The sequence below is a fragment of the Falco cherrug genome, chromosome 10 (genome assembly GCF_023634085.1).
Source record: "Falco cherrug isolate bFalChe1 chromosome 10, bFalChe1.pri, whole genome shotgun sequence".
Taxonomy (NCBI): Eukaryota; Metazoa; Chordata; class Aves; order Falconiformes; family Falconidae; genus Falco; species Falco cherrug.
In genome coordinates this window covers 3,775,816-3,795,059 of record NC_073706.1, presented here as the reverse complement: position 1 = coordinate 3,795,059, position 19,244 = coordinate 3,775,816, and positions in this window count along the sequence as shown.

Below are 19,244 nucleotides of genomic sequence, written 5' to 3'. Positions count from 1 at the left end.
ACAAATGGGCTTTCTCATTGCCTTGCTTGTCTTCCTGAATCTTCCTCTCTGAAGCAGTGAAAACGGAAGGTGACTCTGTCTTTTACTCTCTCTGGGTAAAATAAAATAGCCTAGTCTCTCTGAAGGTAGGTTTACACCAGTACAGTCTTGTCGGCTGCTTCTAGAAACTTGGCACTTGCACTGGATGGAAATGCAGTGGGTACCAGGTGTGGCTTTGTAAATGGAGAAGTACAGCTCTGCCATGGGTAGTGTCGCTCAGTGCACGCTCCTGGGTCTGCTGCTTCCTACGCACCTTGGGGGGTGGTCAGTGTTCCGAGACACAGCATGAAGACCGTTGTAAGCTGCATGGTTCGTGACTGTTAGTAGAAAATACGAGTGTGGTGTTCTATGAAGAATCCCCGGGGTGGGGCACAGGATGAGGAAGTGGAATTAACATGTATGTGCTCCTGCATGAATCGTGACAATTAAGGGATGGCTGTGGCCGGGGAAGCTCGGGTGAGTGAGGAGACGGACTTCTCAGCTCTATGCTGGCCCATCCCTGGCCAGATCATTTCCATTATTGGAAAATTATGAAGTCCAGCTCTGGAAGCACTTACGCAAGTTCAGTTCTTATTGAAAGGGTAGAGAATCATTTCAGAAAAATACTTTGGGAATCTAGAACTGGCATTTCCAGGGCAATATGATGGCTTTTCAGCTATATACATGGCAAGTCGGTGGTATGACATCAAAAAAAGAAGAAAGTGATAGCGTGGGGTAGCAGGTGGGGATTTCTCTGGGAATTTTAAGGATTCAGTTAAGGAAGTATTGATCTGCTCAGTAAGTGCTGAAATTTCTGAGTTTCCTCCTGCAGTCAGGAGGTCTGATGTCCAAAATATCACATTTTTCCCTGATAAGTGCAATACATTTCATACCTTATAGAATGATTGGCATCTTAAGGAGTTCTTCCATGGGCCTAGATATTGGCCGGCTTGAATACGTACCAAAGCCCCAACACACATTTATGTTGACCCAACACTTCCCATTATAAGACTCTTCTACCCTCTATTAAACAAATGGCTTAAGCTGTAATTTTGTGTGCTGGGTACCTGCCTGGATTTGCATCTTTTTTGAAAGTCTCAGCAAAAGTGACTGAGTTGGTTTTGTGAACAGGGCTATGGTAAAAAGATTCTTTTATAAGTGCTAAGGATGTCTTCTGCTGTTTGAAGAAGGAAGAGAAGCCTGTATGCTGGGTTGTGGTCTTGAAGTTACAGAATGGGTTTGTGTTGGGGTTTAACCCCTCCAGCAACTCAGCCCCACATGGCCACTCACTCCTCCCCAGTGGGATGGGGAGAGAGTCAGAAGGGTCTGAGGGACTACAAAAGAGCTCAGTGCCCTGGTTAGCCATGCTCCAGCTGGGGAAGTGCATTGCACACCAGGTAACCACAGGACAGAATAATCCTAATTAAAAATAAAAAAAAGGGAAAGTATTTGAGGGCCGATTCAATCCTTTTCCAGCCTGACTTGCTGCCTATATGTTGTAGTTTAACACAGGCTGGCAACCAACCCCGCACGGCTGCTCACCCTCCCTGGTGGGATGGGGGAGAGGGTGGGAAGGGTGGAAGTGAGACAGCTGACGGGCTGAGCTAAAGGCAGTTTAACAGCTGCAGCAAAAGCCGCACAGGCAAGCGGGGCACAGCAAGGCGTTCATTCCCCGCTCCCACCGCAGCCCGGGGCTCAGCCACCCCCGGGACAGCCGGGCTCCATCGTAACGGGGGCTGGGGGGCCGACGGCATCACTCCGAGCGTCCCCCCCTTCCTCCGCCTTCCCCCAGTCTACGTGCTGAGCGTGATGCCACACGGTCTGGGATGTCCCTGGGCTCAGTGGGGGTCAGCTGTCCCGGCCGTGCCCCCTCCCAGCTCCTTGTGCCCCCAGCCTGCTGGCTGTGGGGTGGGCGAGGAGCAGCAAAGCCCTTGGCCCTGTGCGAGCGCTGCCGAGTGGTAGCGAAACACCCCTGGGTCATCAAGGGGGGTTTCAGCACAAATCCAGAACACAGCCCATCCCGGCTACTAGGAAGACAATTAACTTCAACCCAGCCAAAGCCAGCACAATTTGCTCTTCTGATGTGGTGTTGCCCTGCTCAGAGCTGGGCACATGCTTAGCTGCCCACAGTCCCAACTGCTTCACCTGCCCCTGCTGCTTGCCAAGCCTGACCAGTCCCAGGCTGGGAGAGGGGATGGCTCTGCTCCAGGGAGGGGGATTGTCCATCGCAACTTCTGCCCGCGGTATAACAAATGCATTAAGGACCCTGACATCTTTGTGTCTCGACCTCAATCCTCTGCAGAGAGAATGGCTGTCAGAACAGCGGGGGCAGAGGGCAAGACGAAGGTTTTTCACAGCAGACACCTGGCGAGATGCACTGGGAAGCTGGCATGTGGCAAGGGGACACCTTGGGCTGATGTTCTGCAGTGGTGAACGCTGTCATGTGGGGGAAATGGACAGTAGAAGCAAGAGGTTTAGGTTTATTTTTAGTATTTCTGTTGGACTGAATCCAGAAAGCCAGATGATGCTCCTTCTGATAAGCAAAAGTGTTTTAACTGGCTTCAGCAAATCCATATGTACAGCCGAGGAGTTATGTTTCCCTTAAGTAAATTCTCCAGATGCAAATTTGCAGTCTGAAAAAGTGGTTTAGCTGCAGGACCTTCTTAGTGAGCACATCTGCTCCACAAATTTGTGCAGCGTCACATCTGCCATATAATTTAACAGAACCCGCAGAGCTCTGGGATGGCTTCATTTCTGGCTTGCATGTTGTCAACAGAATGAACTCAGGACAAGTTGTGGCTTGAAGCTACCTGGAAGACAAACACTTTTATCATCATGCAACTGGCTAGTTCTGAGCAGCATCGTATGGGGAGGAGGACTGCAAGCAGAGAGCTAAGCCAAGACCTGAGCCTTAGGGACACTGCGGGAGAAAGGTCCTGTGGCTTTTGAGTACAGGAGGAGTCTGCTTTGATCTTACCCAGTCGTTTATGTGCTGTTACCAGGTTTTTTTAAAGGAACTTTTAAAAGAAAAGACCCAACAAATTTAAGAAACCGCCTCCTCTTTCTGCCACAGCTACTACCAGCATTCAAATTGTGTGTCTAAGGACCGACTTCTTGCACATTTCTTGCTTCCAACCACAGTCCTACTCTTTTCAGTATCATCTGGGTTGCTATCATGCTTCCTTTTATTATTCTTCATTATTTTGTTTCTTGTGGCAGCAGCTGTTGATCTGCCAAGGCCAGAGCATGGCTGGTGTGTGGTAAGGGCTGTGTCTGGCAGCAGGCTCCTCATCTTCTGCAGGCCACCGACATCCCAACCTCACAAGAGTGCTAGTCTGTGGCATCATCTATTTTTTTATTTGTGTTTTTGCTCTGTCCATTCTGTAGTTTTCTTCCACTTCCACAGTTAATCACTCTTAAACCTCGTATTTTCACTGTCACTCCTGGCCAGCTGATGAGTAGACCTTCTTCTACATCCGTAGCCTGGCTTGTTTGTGCTGTTGCCATTCCACATCTGTCTGCAGTGCCAGCCTTCTCTGCCAGTGCCCTGTGTCTGCTGTCACACTGCAACAAGATCCAGTACTACAGCTTGGTGGCTGTGCCCTCAGTGTTCTTTTTTTCATGATTTCTGGTCCCACAACCTATCTGCAGCACACACCTGGAGCTGAAATGATAAGTAGGTGGCTGTACAATGTTCTGCATACTCCAGCAAGTGCAGGTATTACCCCCACCATTTGGCCACCTTGTGACCGTTCTCCACAGTCCTGGGCCACCTACCTACCCCAGCAGCATCTCGGTAGCTTCTGTGCCAGCTGTTCCTTCATGAGATCACAGGAAATCTCCTACATGTGATGCTGTGTCTTAGCTCTCCAGCTTATCGGTGTCTCTGGGCTGTTCCCCGTGTTGCCCTTGCTCTCTAACCACTTCTCCAGCACAATTGTTGGAAACAGGCACAAGAGGAGGAAGATAAAAGGTGCCACCATAAGAGCTGCAGGAGGGAACCTTGGGACAGAGCTGGTGTGAGTGAGGTGAGAAGAAGGCTCTGCTGTCCATGTGGAGATCTCACAGGGTTTCTTGTAAAGCTGTTTCTTCTGCCATCTTTTCCCCATTGTGCACACACCAACAGACAAGTGCCTCTGCGTCAGTATTTACTTCTTAGCCAGTGACAGGGAAAGTATTTTTCTCCTCCTAGGCTACAACTGCCGACAGTTAGCCTTCAGTAACATAATGACCAGCCAGTGTGAAACTGTTAAAATTACCTCATAAATAACTCTTAATGCACAGAGAACTAGGAGTTGCTGTTGCTCATAGATAAATTATTCACTGACATTATGAAGCATTAAACCATGGCTAATATGGAGGTCTCCATAGGGGTTTCATTAAACATCAGAGGTTTCCTATAGATTTAACTATCAGGGAGCTACACAGCTCTTGCTGCTTGTCAGCTTTGCCGTGTTAGACGTAATGCACTTCGGCACAGGAGTACCAGGGATGCTAAGGGCCAGGAAAATACTTCTTAATGGACAAAAAAATAAAAAATCCCAACATTGTTTAACATCTGGTGGCAGAACGTTCTTTGTGGCAAGACTTTTGATCTCTATGGTTTGGAAGTTGTTGGTTGGGTTTTTTGTTTTGGGTTTTTGTTTTTTTTTGGGTTTTTTTTTTCATGAAGGCCTTAAAGGACTATAATTGGAAATGGTCCTCTTCCAGTCAGGAACTAGGGAAAGGGCAGCACTTCAGCTTTGCCTGCCCTGCCAGTGGTGGAGATTTCCAAATCTCTGCAGTTGGCTTGGCTGGGAAAGATGTGCTGCATCACATTCATTTGTTGCCTGTGACAGACGAGAGCTACTGCAGGCACGTCTACCTGTGTTTCTATCACCAACCACACCCCCCCCCCCCCCCCACACACACACACTGCCTGGTAGATGCACCCTCTGGCAAGACACATCCTCATACATCTACATCGCCATGTGACTCCACCGACACAGGGCTTCAGCCACCCAGACTCCTTCCACCCAACCGTAGCCACTGAACAATGTCAGAAGAGCATCTAAGCTCCCTGGGATCAATGGAGATAGTAACTGAGCCCACACATGGCCTAAGTCACCCTTTGGAGACCCTCTGTCAGCTGTGGGCTGAATGGTGGTGCTGGTGCTGTGCACAGCCTCACTGTGCGCTGGAGGGGTGTGGAGCACCCTCGGTTCCTCCGACCGAAGCAGAGCTATGCAGCTTCCATCGTGCAAGTGGTTCACGTGCATTCAAGTCACACACGCTCTCTTACAGTAAAGGCCAGAAGAACAGATGGTGCTTACCAGATGAGATTTGGGAAGGCTTAATGACCACCATGGAAGTATTTATGGCTCCATCTCCTAAGAAACTTTTGGTAAGTAATTACCACCAGCATAGTACCAACTGTATTTCTACAGTGTTTTTCAATTTTTTGCCATAATTTCTATTGCTACTGTAATATAGTCTATTTTAATATTAGAATATTTAAATCACAATTTATTTTTTAATACATTCAGTATTTGTGTTATGTCAAAGGTATGTCCTTTTTGGCACTCCAGTAAAATTGTACTTATTCTCAAAGCTATTGTAGCTGTCATTCATGTGTGATTAATGTGACTACACCATTCATGACTCCACTGACGCTAATTAGAGGTGTGAATAGGAATTCACACCCAGCAATGTTCCCTGTTGGATCTCCTTTTCTACCATTCCAACCCACTGTTTCAGCTAAACAGTGGGTGGACATCTGCAAAGTAACCATGTAAAGGTGGACTCATGGCTCAGTCAATACTGTATCCATGGGAAAACTGTAGTTTTCCTTCTGTACAGTTGCACTGGTGAAAGTCGCGCTGATGCAATGGACTGACTGACTGTGCACTGCTGAGAAAACTCCGTACAAAAAGGGGAGAGCTCTTGCGGTTGCCAACACAACCCAGAAGGGATTCAGCCATACCTGGCTTTCTGTGCTTGTATGGGAAGGCTGCCAAAGAAGAGAACATGGCTTTTGCACCTTTGTGTGCAAGGATGAGGTGTAGTTATGGTTGGGGGTACTAGTGCTACATTGGATTAGTGCATCCATTGTCACTGTCTGCTTTAGAGCCATCACAACCCAAGCCATGGCGGGGTGGTGGTGGTGGTGGTGTGTGTGAGGAGATTTGCACTGTTTAAGCTCTCTGTAGATCAAGGAAATGGTCTTCCAACAGTTGCTCAGGACTTCTAGGCTCTGGCTCTAGCCACTGCTTATCCCAACAAGCTGAAAGGGCCCACGGTAAGATGGCTGTGCTCAGTGGTGCGCACTTGTCCTTGCCTGCTGGCTGTCCTGAGGAGGATCAGGATGAAACGTGCCCCAGCTCTTTTCTGGAAAGCAGAAAGGCAGGTGAACTGCAGTGAAAAAGGAACAAAAATTGGAATAAGACCAGATCGGGCAGTGCTTATACGTTCCGTGGTTTAAGCACAGCTTGAATCTCCTTCTAGAATAACCACCTTGTTTCATTGGTTATCTAGGGAAATACAGCTTCTGGCATTAGGAGACTAAATTAGGTGATGTGATTACTCCTTTAAACTCGAATCAGACACTAATCCTTCAGGATCCCTGATCTTTCTGGTTTCTCTTACATTCCGTCCTTCAAATACAGATTAAAAAGGTGAACTATTATTACTTAAATAATTTTCAAAACACTGATTGTTTTTCTGACCCCCTTTTCCCTCTCAGCAGGATAGAAATAATGCTCATGGAGTCTGGAGCAAACCCAGCCCTTTACCATGAAAAAAAATCTGAGATCTGAAGAGAGAAGATAGAGGGGAAAATAATTAACTGTGCTACTGAATGATCAAGAATTTTAATCCTTACCTGCAGCTGGGCTGTGTTCTGCTGATACGGGGAGGAGAACGTGATTTGGTTTAGCCCATCCCACAGCAACCTGTGGCGTCCTGCCTGAGTTCTTGTCCTCTGGGTCCATTCCCCTGTGCTGGCGTGGGGAGCACCTCGCCTGCTGCTACCGCTTCTAGGTAATATTTTTTTTCCTGCTGTGACATACTTATGTACGAAACAGGTAAAAAGAATGTGCAGAAATATTGCAAGTCTTCAAAAATGTTTTATCCTGGTATCTGCATAACCCCAACTCTGCCCTGGTAAGGTTATTGCAATGAATAACTGATGAAACAGCGTTCAGTGGCCAGTTATTTTAAAGTGCTCCCAATCTCGTTTGGTGGTGATAAAGAGGATAAATAGAGAAATGCACATATTCACATTTGCACGAAAGCCAAAATCACATGTGGCAGAGATAGTCAGAAACAATAAAATCCAAGATTGAAAAATGAAAGAGAAGGATAAAGCCTTGTGGTTTAATATGAAGGAAAATATATGACAGAATCTTTCATCTCTGACCATGTTTGCTGCAAAGTAATAAGATACGTTGGCTCTGAATGGAGAAGATAAGCGACTAGGATAAAAAACAAGCTTTGGTACAACAATCATGGGAGCTAAATTATTGCCTTGTTTTTATTACTTCAGACACAGAAATATAGTGGAAAGATGTAGCTGCAGGGGAAAACTCCAACAGCCAAGAGGATGGGCTGCAGATACTTGGAGTATGCTTTTGAAAGGGTCAACGCTTGAGATATTTTCCTCTTGTAAAAGTATCAGAATAATGCTGCCTGTGGATAGGTTGAATGCCTTGAAACAGCGGCTGTAGCTTACAGATTTGAGTGGAAATGTTAGGAAATTGAGGCTTCCTAAAGCAAACTAGTAACACTAGTTTGTGCCAGAACTGAGATGATGTAAAATCAAAGACTAAAGGGAGCTTATGAGGTGACCACTGCCACAAAGCCGCAGCGCCCCAGCCCCAGCTTCCCCCACTCAATGTGATGTTGGAGAGCTACGCAGGGTTTAGAGGGTTTTTTGGCCCCGTTTTAGAGCTAGGGAAATGGTAGTCAAGCCAGAATGGCTTTTTCAAGCGCAGGAGTGTACTGCTGGGTTCCCAACTTTGCATGCGTTTTTCTAAACAAGTAGGCTGATTTTCCAACATGCTGAGCAACTTCTGAAGCCAAATGGAAATTCATCTGGAGACACAGCTGGGTCACTAATGTGAAAAGGGCTCGGGATGAAAGGCACTGCATGAAAGTTTCTGTCATGCGGTTCCTCTGACTCCATAGACATTCAGACAGCCCCTGAAGCTTAAGCAAGTCTAAAGATGCAAGTGTTGGACAGCACGACTGGGCTTCTTGGGTCTCATACTCAAGTCTGAACTCTTAAAGACCTGGAGTCTTCCTCCTGTTGTAATTTGTTCTCCTAGCTGTCTGCTCCTAGGGCACGAGTTTCTATTTGCTCCTGTTTCTTATCTGCCCTCTGGGAGAAGGGGTAGGGACATGCAGGTGGTATGCCTCTCTCCTGGGCACGCTCTGTGCTGCGCTTTGCTCACGATGCCTGGGGAGACAGCCAGCAGAAATGCCAGGTCCAGCTCTGAGAGCACCAGGGAGGTTCAGACCTGCAGCCTAACACGTTGGCTTTGACTTTTTTTTGGTAGCAGGTCAGATCAATCTTTGGCCAAAATTTCCATGCTCAGCCCAGCCCAGGCTGGGGGACGTCTGGACCCCGAGGCACCGTCCCTCTATGCTGTTAGTTCATTCCTGACACGGTTCTGCTGCCCTCGCTCTGCTCCCCAGCACACACCATATCGCACGGTCCCTGCGACTGGGCTTCCTACTGCTCTCAGCATTCAGAGGGACCTGGAGACGCTGTTTTCTGTTTATCACAACGCAGCTAAATCTCCCTGGGTAGGGACCGATTTGCAGCACAAATCGGATGTGATGCAGATTATAGTGCCTTCCCGTGGTGAAATAGTATGCCATATTTTAGTATATATATCATACGTATGCACACTACATATATCTCTTTCTATCTCTCTAAGACTATAATGCCTTATGTTGTAGTGACAGCAGTCTCCTGGGTTCTTTACTACAGGAGGTTTCCCTGCTTATCAGGGGAAAATATGACAAATTTTGTTGAAAGCAGAGGTTTTTTCTAAAGAGCAAATCTACCTAGAGCCTGTTTTCCCCTGTTTCCACTAGTGCCTGTAACGATTTGGCTTCTCCAGATTGGGATAGCTCGCTAGCTTGTAAGCACTTCAAATTTGGACCATATTACAATAATACGTGGAGTAAAACAGTGTTTCCACTGTAATTTGAGGAAAAAGCTTTCAAAGGAGCTGCTGAGATGAAAACATAGTTTCTGGACTTGAATGCAGTTATACTTAATAGGAATTATCCTCACAGGATCTAGGTATAGCTTTGTGACAGGAAAGGTGGATGGGACACTAGTGGTAGACATCAGTAGATTTCAGTCTACTTCCATCAGTAGACATCTGCCCGTGCTGGCCTTACTCAGGCCCTGGTCAATGTTTTTCCACACTGAATCTAATGGTCTGGGAAGGGACTTGGAGAAAGAGGAGACACCTGTGACTTGCACAAGTGATGGAGAAGTCAGGCCTGTCTGATGCATGGTGGTACCTTTGCTTGCTCGTCCAGACCCACTCGTCAGTGCTTCCTGGCGTGTGCCTGGTTTTTAAACCTTTTGTTTCAAAGGGTGGTTCTTTTGATGTGCCAGTTCAAAAAAAGCTGGATATTTCACTGTAGATCACTGCAATCTTATCAGATTGCTGCTTTTGTAAAACAAAGTGTTGTGAGGTTGACAAGCAGGTTTAAATAGCTGCTTCTGGTTTGAGATTTCTTTAGTGAAAAAAAAAATAATCCCATGGAGTCTATTTAAGACCTGCTGTTATGTGCCTTAAAAAAAAAAAATCCAACCGAAAAGTGTCATGAGTTAGAATGTGTTTTAATCAACCCGACATAAATTGCGAGCATAACAATGCCTGGGAAAAACAGTGAACTGGAAAAAAATTTTCAAGCATTTCAGTGTGCGAAGAAAACTGTACACTCATCAGTTATTTCTGTTACAGCTCAAGATTTTCTGAAATAGAGGTAGTTAAAAAGTTCTCAGTAAAATCCAGAACCAAAAGAAACTACAGGTTTTAATTCCGAATGTGAGGTGAAGACCAGGTTCTCTGGAAGTTTAACAGAAATTTCTGATCTGCGTGTACCTTGAGGAGTGTATCTGATGCAGCTCAGCCCTCCTGATTTTTGCATTGAAGGTCTCAAAAAGGACTTTAAAGTCCCTTAAAATACTATTGGCTGCTATTATACTTAGAAAGCCATGAAACAAAAAAGCAAATAAAAAATAAAAGAAGTGGGGTAGAACTGGTGCTAGAAATTTTACACCCAGCACTCAAAAGTTAGGTCTGGAGGGCTGAAGTTTAGGGCAACGCTGCCTGGCACATCATTGGCTGAGGGTGAAGACCTTGGTCTTCCGTGTGTAATTATCAGGTGTGTGAAGATTTGCCTGCGAGCAGACTTGGACTTGGAGCATCAGTGTTCTATGCTCACACAGTCGTAAATCAGCTTGTCCTTCCCTCACAGGCTTGGCACTAAGTGCCTTGGCATTGCACAATATGTTCTAAGTATGTGGAAATACATGTATATGTTATGTATACTTCAATGTGGATTTTTCAACAGCATGAAAACCCGACAGTTTTGTAAAATGTTAAATATACATTCATTAAACTGTTTTGCAGGTGAATTTTGTGAAGTTTTGGAAACATCTTGTTTCACACAGAAGAAGACTGGATAACATATCTTAACCGGGTTGGAGATTTTCATCTTGTCTCCTCTCTCACCTGGAAGTAAAACTAAATACCTGGACTCTCATTCCTTCCTGTAATCCTTCTGACTCCAGAGAAGACTTTTTATTATTAGAAATAGCTCTGCAAATGGATTTCATCAGGGAAGCAGGGAAGTGTGGCTGTTTGGGGTTTTGATTGCGTGGGGAATTGTGGAGGGAAGGAGAAATGGAGACCTGGAGGAGGGACCACAAGGTGCATCGCCAGATAAAGTCCTGGTCAACTCTGCAGTAAATCTGAATGCCAGCTCTGGGTGTGACGAGCTGGGCTTCGCTGCTGTTGGTTGGAGCTCGTTTGTTTTCATATCTAAACAGCTTTCCAACCGAGCCTCACCTGAGCTACAACTGCTCCCAGAGGAGGGGTGAACATCAATGGTAAGTGGAGATTATTTTTAGCCAAATTCTGGAGTCCTGATATACCTCAGTTTTCACTTTCTCAGCACATTTTATTGAATTTTATTAGGTCATTTAGCAAATAATTTTAATTTTCTGCTTAGATCTGGATTTCTGAAAGTAATGTACTGTTGTACAGTTAATGAGTCTGCTAATAAGCTCCAAGAAAATGTGATTTGCGAATCATTTCAGGACATAACTGTCACTCAGACCCTATGCCAATTAGCATAACCATTAGCAACTATCCCTAAGAGGTCCTTGAAATTTAAATGAGATTTCCTAAGATCCCTTTTACTGGGGAGGTTGAAAATTCTGCCTCACGTAGAAAACGCATCCTGGCAAGAAGCAATAATTCATTAAAGAAAAAGTATATCTTTAGATGTAAATGCCCACCTGAGTTCTGAGCCCCAGCAATCTCCCTGTAACACGTGGTGTTTGTTTGCCCTTACACCAACTGATACAGCAGCAAAACGGGTGGCTTTTTATTGCAAACATGAAAAACATGTTAGCAGGGGTGGGTGGGCGTGCTTAGGGAGCAATATGCTACCCACAAGGTCTTACTAACTCTCGGTGGAATTAGTGACTTGGTGGACTTAGTTTTCCTGGAAAAAAGGCTACATAAAGGCTGTGTGAGCTTGTGGCCAACACTGCAATGCTCTCGGGTGCTGCAGGGCTCAGAGCATCTCTGGGTGCAGGCAAAATTCAGCTGGCTGCAATTCCCACTGGATGTTGTCCTAAACGCTTCATTCCACAGCTCCCCCGTTCAAGACGAAGCACTTTTCTCAATAGTTGTTTGGTCTTTTATATTTTCCTCTCTCCCAGCTCTTAGTTCTTCAGGCTTCCAGGACCAATTCTGTCTGATGTTTTAGGAAGAAACAGATAGATCTTTAAGGCTTTGTTTAGGGTAGCAGCCTGACAGAGATCGTGCGTAACGTTGCAGAGGCATCTTCCTGCAGGTGGGGTTTTAGCCAGGCTATCAATCAGGCAAACCCAGAGCTTCAGATGAAATGCAAAAGCTTCGGACTCAGGAGGAGACTGCGGTTGCTTGCGGGTATAAAATAGAAAAGAACGCTGTATTAGGCAACTTAAAGGCCTAGCAGAGGTATTAGCTTAATCTTTTTTTCTTTAATCTTGCTTTATCTCATTTACAAAATGAGACATCTCTATACTTGCAGGTGGTTTCTGCTAGCTAGAGTTGGGTGGTCCACCAGGGCCCTCTGTGGCCAGAGGTGGCCCACGGGGTGATGTCCCTGAGCCATTACCTCTCCTCCTCGGCACCCCCCACCGCCCCCCCCCCCCCCCCGCCCCGATGCAGGGAACGGCCCCTTCGGTGTGAATCCCAGAGCTGCATGCCTCCTCTCGTATCTGTGAATGTCTGTAGACCTGCAAATTACTGTGGCATCCACGTGGTCCATGAGGGTGCAGTCCAAAGCTGGCATGTGTGAAACTGACACATGAATTTGAATCCTCATGCCCAGGCAAGCTGCCCAGGGAGGTGCTCACAGCTGGAGGATGGAGCTCGGCAGTGATGTCGAAGGGGCATCTTCTCCCCAGCTCCTAATTGTTAGACTGACCCTATCCTACTTTTAACTAAGCAAGCAAACATGAAACACAAGATTCAATAAAGCAAAATCTAACAAAGGATGCAAGTTATCTTGAAGAGATTAAGGTAGTCAGAGAAATGAACAAAGCAGGTAACATGCTAAGGTGAGAGAAAGGATAAAGTTTGTTGAGATCAAGGAATTGCCTCAGAAAATGCTGTTTTGAATTAATGGCACATTAAAACTGAGCATTAGACTGAGCAAATTCCTTTGGTGCCCTGCCAAGGGCTGCCTCTGGAGGGATGCTCCCATCAGCTGGAGCGGTGTTTGTCCATTGCCACCCTCAGCCCTTCACCAGCAACAGCAGTGGGCTGATTTCCTCAGATCCCACTTGCTAATGACTCACACTTTCATTTGCTTTCCTGTTTTCTTTTATTTTAAAGCAATATTGAGGGCGTTTAGGACTGGGGAAAGGATGTATGCGGAGACAATACCATGCAAACGATGCCAACTGACTGCAATGGTGATTATTAATAGCACCATCAAGTAGCAGCTGGGACCTGATTGATTAAAGATGACTGGGAGGTCCAGGAGGCCTTAGAGCACTTTCCAAGGTCTGTTTTCACCTTTTCTGATGGAGCCTGAGCAGCTGTCACTGGGATGCGGCAGGTTTGCACAGCCAGGTCCTGCTAACCCATTTCATGTCTCACCAAGACTCTGCTGGGCAGGTACAATCCTTTCAGGGCTGTCAGTAAGCAGCTGTATCTCAAAGGATACTACACCTCAGGCTTGTCAAAGCTCAATAAATACCAGGGCTCCTTATTTAATATGGAGACCCTATGAAAATTCCAGTTTTCTGTAGCAAGCCTAGGAGAGTGTAGTTCTTAAAACATTAACGACTCAGGCTTTTGTATGTTGTTAGATTTTTCTTGGCCGTGTTGGCTGTTGATGGATGATCATTTGCCATCTTTTTTCTCTTGATAGGAAAAGCCAGGGGTGTATAAATCATATTTTCATGCAAAAGACCAGGTACAGATTTTTTGGTATTTGCCCTTAATTGCCTTCTCAGTTTTTGTTAGACAAGAAAGGATATTAACGGGATTGCGCAATGGCCAATTAGTTTTAAAGGTCTTTAGTTCCATTACTTATCTGGAATAATTTGTAATCTTCCTTTGACTGAGGCGGCCGAGGAACCCTTTTTGATAATAACACTAAATCAGGCTGCTAGAGCACATACCGATTAACATATACAAGGGACGTTACACCAAACAGAAATTCAATTTAACAGATCTCACAGCTCCAACCATATCCCAATTATATTCATCTCCTTCTGCAGACTTCTCTGTTTTACCCTCTTATCCCAATCTTCAGAGGTCTCAGCATGAATTTATCATGTTTCCTCTTGCTCTTGTTCACATGCAGCCTGCTCACTACCCACCATTTTTTTTCCTCATGTGCTCAAGCCCTTCCCGTTGCTGTGACTTATTAGATCTTGGGCATTTGCCTGATGCCGGGCTTCTTTTTCTGTTTTAAACTCTTAGAAAGGCAGATGGTTACCTGTAAAAGGCTTTTGAAGGCAGTATAATATCGCTGCCCTTGCTATAATACAAATAGGAATAATTTTTTTCGCCTTTGACCACTGGAAAAGATTTGAGTGAAAAAAATATTGAGTGGAACAAAGAAAGCCAGCATGGGTTGAAGACTTCCTAAATAGAGTCAGTTGTCTACCCTAATAGGAAGTAAAATCCTCATTAACAAGCTGTTATTACTTTAAAAAGCAGAGGTTGAAATCGGTTCATGAGGAGCTGAGCCACTTAAGTGCATCTGCAGACAAAGCACATTTTTATTATAGGACCTGCCTGTCTGTGCTACCTCTGATCATTCCTCCCGAGCCGTCTCTAGGCATATCAAGGTAAATCTTTTTTGTTAACGGAAGATACTGTTTTAAGTGGAGGTTTTCTCCTCTTTTAGGTGTGCAGACTATGTCAGCTTTATATATACTGTGGGAGACACATAAATGTTGTCCTAGCCCTTGTCAATAAAGAGCCAGCCACATCATCAAACAGGATAAGGCAACTTAGCAGCCAAAAGAACCAGAAGGACCTAAGCCTCTGCCTTCTTCTCCCCCTCACTCACATAAAGCTGTGCTGGAGAGAGCACTGATGTGACATTACTTCTATCTTTCTATTTTCTTTCCTTCTCCTTTTTATTTATTTGTTTATAAGCCGGGAAGATTTCTGAACAGTACTTGTGAGTGTCAGCGATTAGAATGCAAAGCCACGGAGACCAAAGTCAGCTGTCTCAAACACCTTTCCAGCGCTGAAAGTGTCAAATGAGTTTGTCAAAACGTGGGCAACTGCCTGCACACAAAGCATTCATCTGGGGCTGGGTTCTGATACCTGCTTTCGTACTGAATGTTGACTCTTTCTATAGGTAACACAGGCAACAAAATCTGCTGCTTTCAAAAAATCAAACAGGCAGAAAAATGTGGAGCCAATGCATATCTGTTACATGGCAGGTTCTGCCGCTTGTTGGTTATTGTACAGCAGTAAAAATTCAAACCAATTTAAACAAGTCTGTGTGCCAGTGGGCTGGCAGAGCTCTGCTTGCTTAAGGGAAATGAGGATTTGCTTTGAGTTCATGTGGAAAACTTTTGGGTTTTTGTTTGCATCGGTTGTTCTTCTGCAGAAAGACAGGAGCATTTCTGCCTTTTGCCAATCTTCCTTAGGTTTCTCCAGCTGAACAGTAGCTATTTCTGTGCCAAGGGCCACCTCTGCTAATGCGTCTGTCCTGCACAGCACTTCGGTGATGGGGGCCAGGTGCCTGTTTGGGGTCTTACATCTCACAGGCTGCACAGAGCATCCTGAGAGGTGTATGGGCACAAGTCCAGGTTGAGCTCTCCTGGGAAGGTGCCATCAGACATCCTTTCAAGGCTCCTTGCCCCATGCTGTGGGGCCTCGAGTGTCCCCCCCAGGCACAAGGTACCAGCTTTGCAACACATGCAAATGCCACCCTGGTATCTTGTGCAGATTTCTTGAAAATAGGCAGGTGGTTAAAAAAAAAAGTGTTAAAGACCCCATGAAAGTGCTCGCAGAAAGAAAAGCTATTAATGAGCTTAACCCTCATAAGGCATAGAAGAGCACGATGTTGCATATCATGACTGCAGGAACAGCTTTGGTCAATACTCATGCTTTACAGACAACAGATACTCCAAACACAACACACATGACTGTAGGAATGAGGTTTCATCAGAGCCACACCTCATAAAAGTGCTTATTATATACTGTGCCTCGCAGCATTTATTGTCACCTGGTCCATGTCTGATGCAGAGCATTGACCTGGGAGTCATGAATCCACAACCTCTATTTCTACCCTCTTCCACAGTGACAAGGTGGACTGATTTCCATCCAAGTGATTTAAATGAGCCACCAGGGAACCGTGATTTAAATCATCGATGTTTGCTTTTCACATTGGCAGGAGAGGCAGCTTTAATGATGTATGGTCCTGCTGCTGTGGCTAAAATCTAAATTCCTGGAATATTCCCTCTAGATAATCTCTAAAGTTCATGTATTTGCCTCTGGCTGGTGAGCTGCAGACGAGGGAGCAAATTCCTGGCATAGCCGGGGAGTTTGTAGCTGCTGCGCTTGTATTGGCAGCCTGAAATAGGCAGCCCAGAGTGAAGGTGCCAAACAGGGTGGTATTAAGTACCTCTTGGCTTCTGCTGAGCAAAGGACTAAAAGACAGAGTGCTCTGAAGAGCTGGAAAGTGCAGGAAGGGGTCTGGCAGGACTGCCGGAGCAGGTGGGTGTGTATCTGTGCCATGCTCCATGGTGCTGAGCAGTGACCACCCTGCAACAGGACGGGGGCAAGAATTTGTCGAGATGCTCACATAGGCAGGACACAGTGTGAGCCACGTGCAGCCTAGGCATTAGCATTTCCAACGCGGATATATGAAGGTATTCAGAGAAAAAATTCAAGCCTGTGGATGGATGGACAATTTATAGCGTAGCTATAAGATTAATTAAGATAATATTTTTATGGAAAACCTTGAGATGTTTTGATACATAATTAGTAAACAGATGGTTGGTATTCAAGATAGCCTTTCTTTTTTCTGCTAGCTAGGAGAATGTCCTATAACTAGGCACATTGATTTAAGTAAGCATTTTGCTTAACCTTACATGAATCAGTTCTTCCTTTTTATGTTTTGTGGTGTTAAAAATGGTGAGTGACGTATATTGTTTACCCGTGGGGAATCACATGCAATATGTTTCAAGCCACATTTGGATGGGAAGTGGGACTTAGGGATGTGAAAAGGCACTATTTTACTTATATGTCTTATTCATTAAATAACAGTGCATCAAAGTGCTGAGTGTACAAGGCAACGAATGAGGGCAGTATTTCTGGTCACCTTATGGTATCTTTTTAGAAAAGATAGATCTTTTTTTCTCATCCTTCATTTATACTCTTGAATTGAACAGATACTTTGTGAGTTGGCTGGTCACTACTACAGCAGTTAAATAAGCTGAAATCAAGCAAAATATTCCTTTAGTTCCTGCAGAAGTGACCATGGGCTTACACACTTTTGTCAACATCAGTCCTGGGTAAGACAGGTGAGTTCGTCTGACATCTTTTTATCTGCAGTGAGAAGCATGTGATGCCCAAGTGAAGTATTTTTAGTTTAAGGTGTGTAACAGATTACGATAAGTTTGCACAGTTTAATCTTGGAATCGAAATAGATTTTTTTGTTTCTTTTTAAAACCAAAAAATACATATGGTTTGAAAATCCAATTGCACTTTCGAAAAGTTACTTTTTTACTGTCTCTTTTATCCTCCCTGGTGTGCATTTACAGGCAGTTCTTCCTCTGTTGTGTTTTCCTTTTGCCAGCCACAAAATGGAGGAGACGCTCACCATATGTGTATAACCCAGCGGGATTCCCCAGTTCTAAACCTGCAATTAATCCTAACTACTATTATTTCTTTATTCCAGAAGGCACTTTTCGCACCTTGCATTATCGACGCAGCACGACATATATCTCACCATCTCCTTTCCATTGTGTGCAGCATCCCCTACCTCTCCTGATCACGCAGAGATGATTAACACCACCTGACACAGCAGCAGCTCCCTGACATGGCTTCCTGAGGTATTTTGTGAACACAATAAGCTTCAGAAAACCTGTTAGTGAGGAGCGGTACAAACATGCCTCACCTGTGTGGGTCGATACAACCTTGGAAGGTGTTTGGTGCCACGTGTTTCAAGGCCAAGCACTCGACGATGTGGAGTGCTCTGTTCTTCTCTATCTCCTGGCTCCATCCCTGTAGCCATGGTAATAGTGTGCCTTGTGAAAGATGCGCGTGGCACAGAGCATAGTACATTCCCCTTCTCCTGCAACAGGGAATCTGAGGAGCAGGAGCCGCTTTTCCTCACCGCGGTTGCATTAATGCAACTGGCAGAGCTGGTGCTGCTGTGCTGTTCTCTCCTCCTCAGCTGCCTGCCCTCCTCGGGCTCTCCCTCACAGAGACACCCATCTAAGGGAGGGAAAGCCGGACCAATATTCATAATTGTATTACGAGTTCCAAACCCAGGAAGCTTGACTGGTCTTTTTATCATTGATATGATAATGTGGTGAGCAGAGAAGATACCATCAGAAGTTGCTTTCATCTTGGGAGATAGTGAATACACTAGATATGTATCTTAGACTTGACAAGGATTCTCACTGAAGGCTTTTCTGAAAGTCCTAATCTCTGGTTCATATGTATATTTTGAAACTTGTTAACACCCCACTCCCTCTCTCCAGCACAGGGCTGTAATCATGGAGAAGCTTCAAAGAGCCCTGCTCATGCCTTCTTCCGTTTCTGAGGGAGGCTGGGCACCAGGGCTCGTTTGCCAAACTACCTGCTAGAAGAAAAGAGAGCTATTAAGGTACCTATTTCAAACACTGCGACCAAAGGGAACAATAACACTTTGGCCTCTGTGGCTCTTTTCATGTGTGGATCTGAAAGCGCTTTGGCATCACTAATTTGAAAGAGAAATCTTACTAATTAGCATTTATGTCTGGGATGGAGGGGTGTGTTTTGCACACATATGAACAGTCCTGATTTACCACCACACCAGGGATAAGGCATGAGCAGGCTTTGTTTGCTTGTTTTAAAAATCTCAGTTGGCTTTGGTTACAGTGAGGGCTCTGCTGCGCAGCTTTACACCACAGGGTTCCTAACCTGAGTGGGAAGCCCAAGCGTAGTCTTGAGTTATGTGGGTCCAATTCCTTTCCCTCCCTAAAGTTGCACAGATGTGGAGGGGACTGATGTCTGAGTGGAGATCTGATTTTTTTTTTGCCCCTCTGTTGTCTGTAGTGTCAGTAATTGGCAATTGAGCTCACGAGAAGTTTGATGCTGAAGCTGGCTCAGAGTCACGGAAAGTTTTGTGTGCTGGATGTCGGAAAACAGGATTTTACAGAAGCCACTGAGAAAGAAACATTTCTGGGAAGGAAAAGCAGGACTGATTTGCAGCTTGAGGACCAGCACTTATTTGTGGTGTCTGGTGCCTTCTGTGTT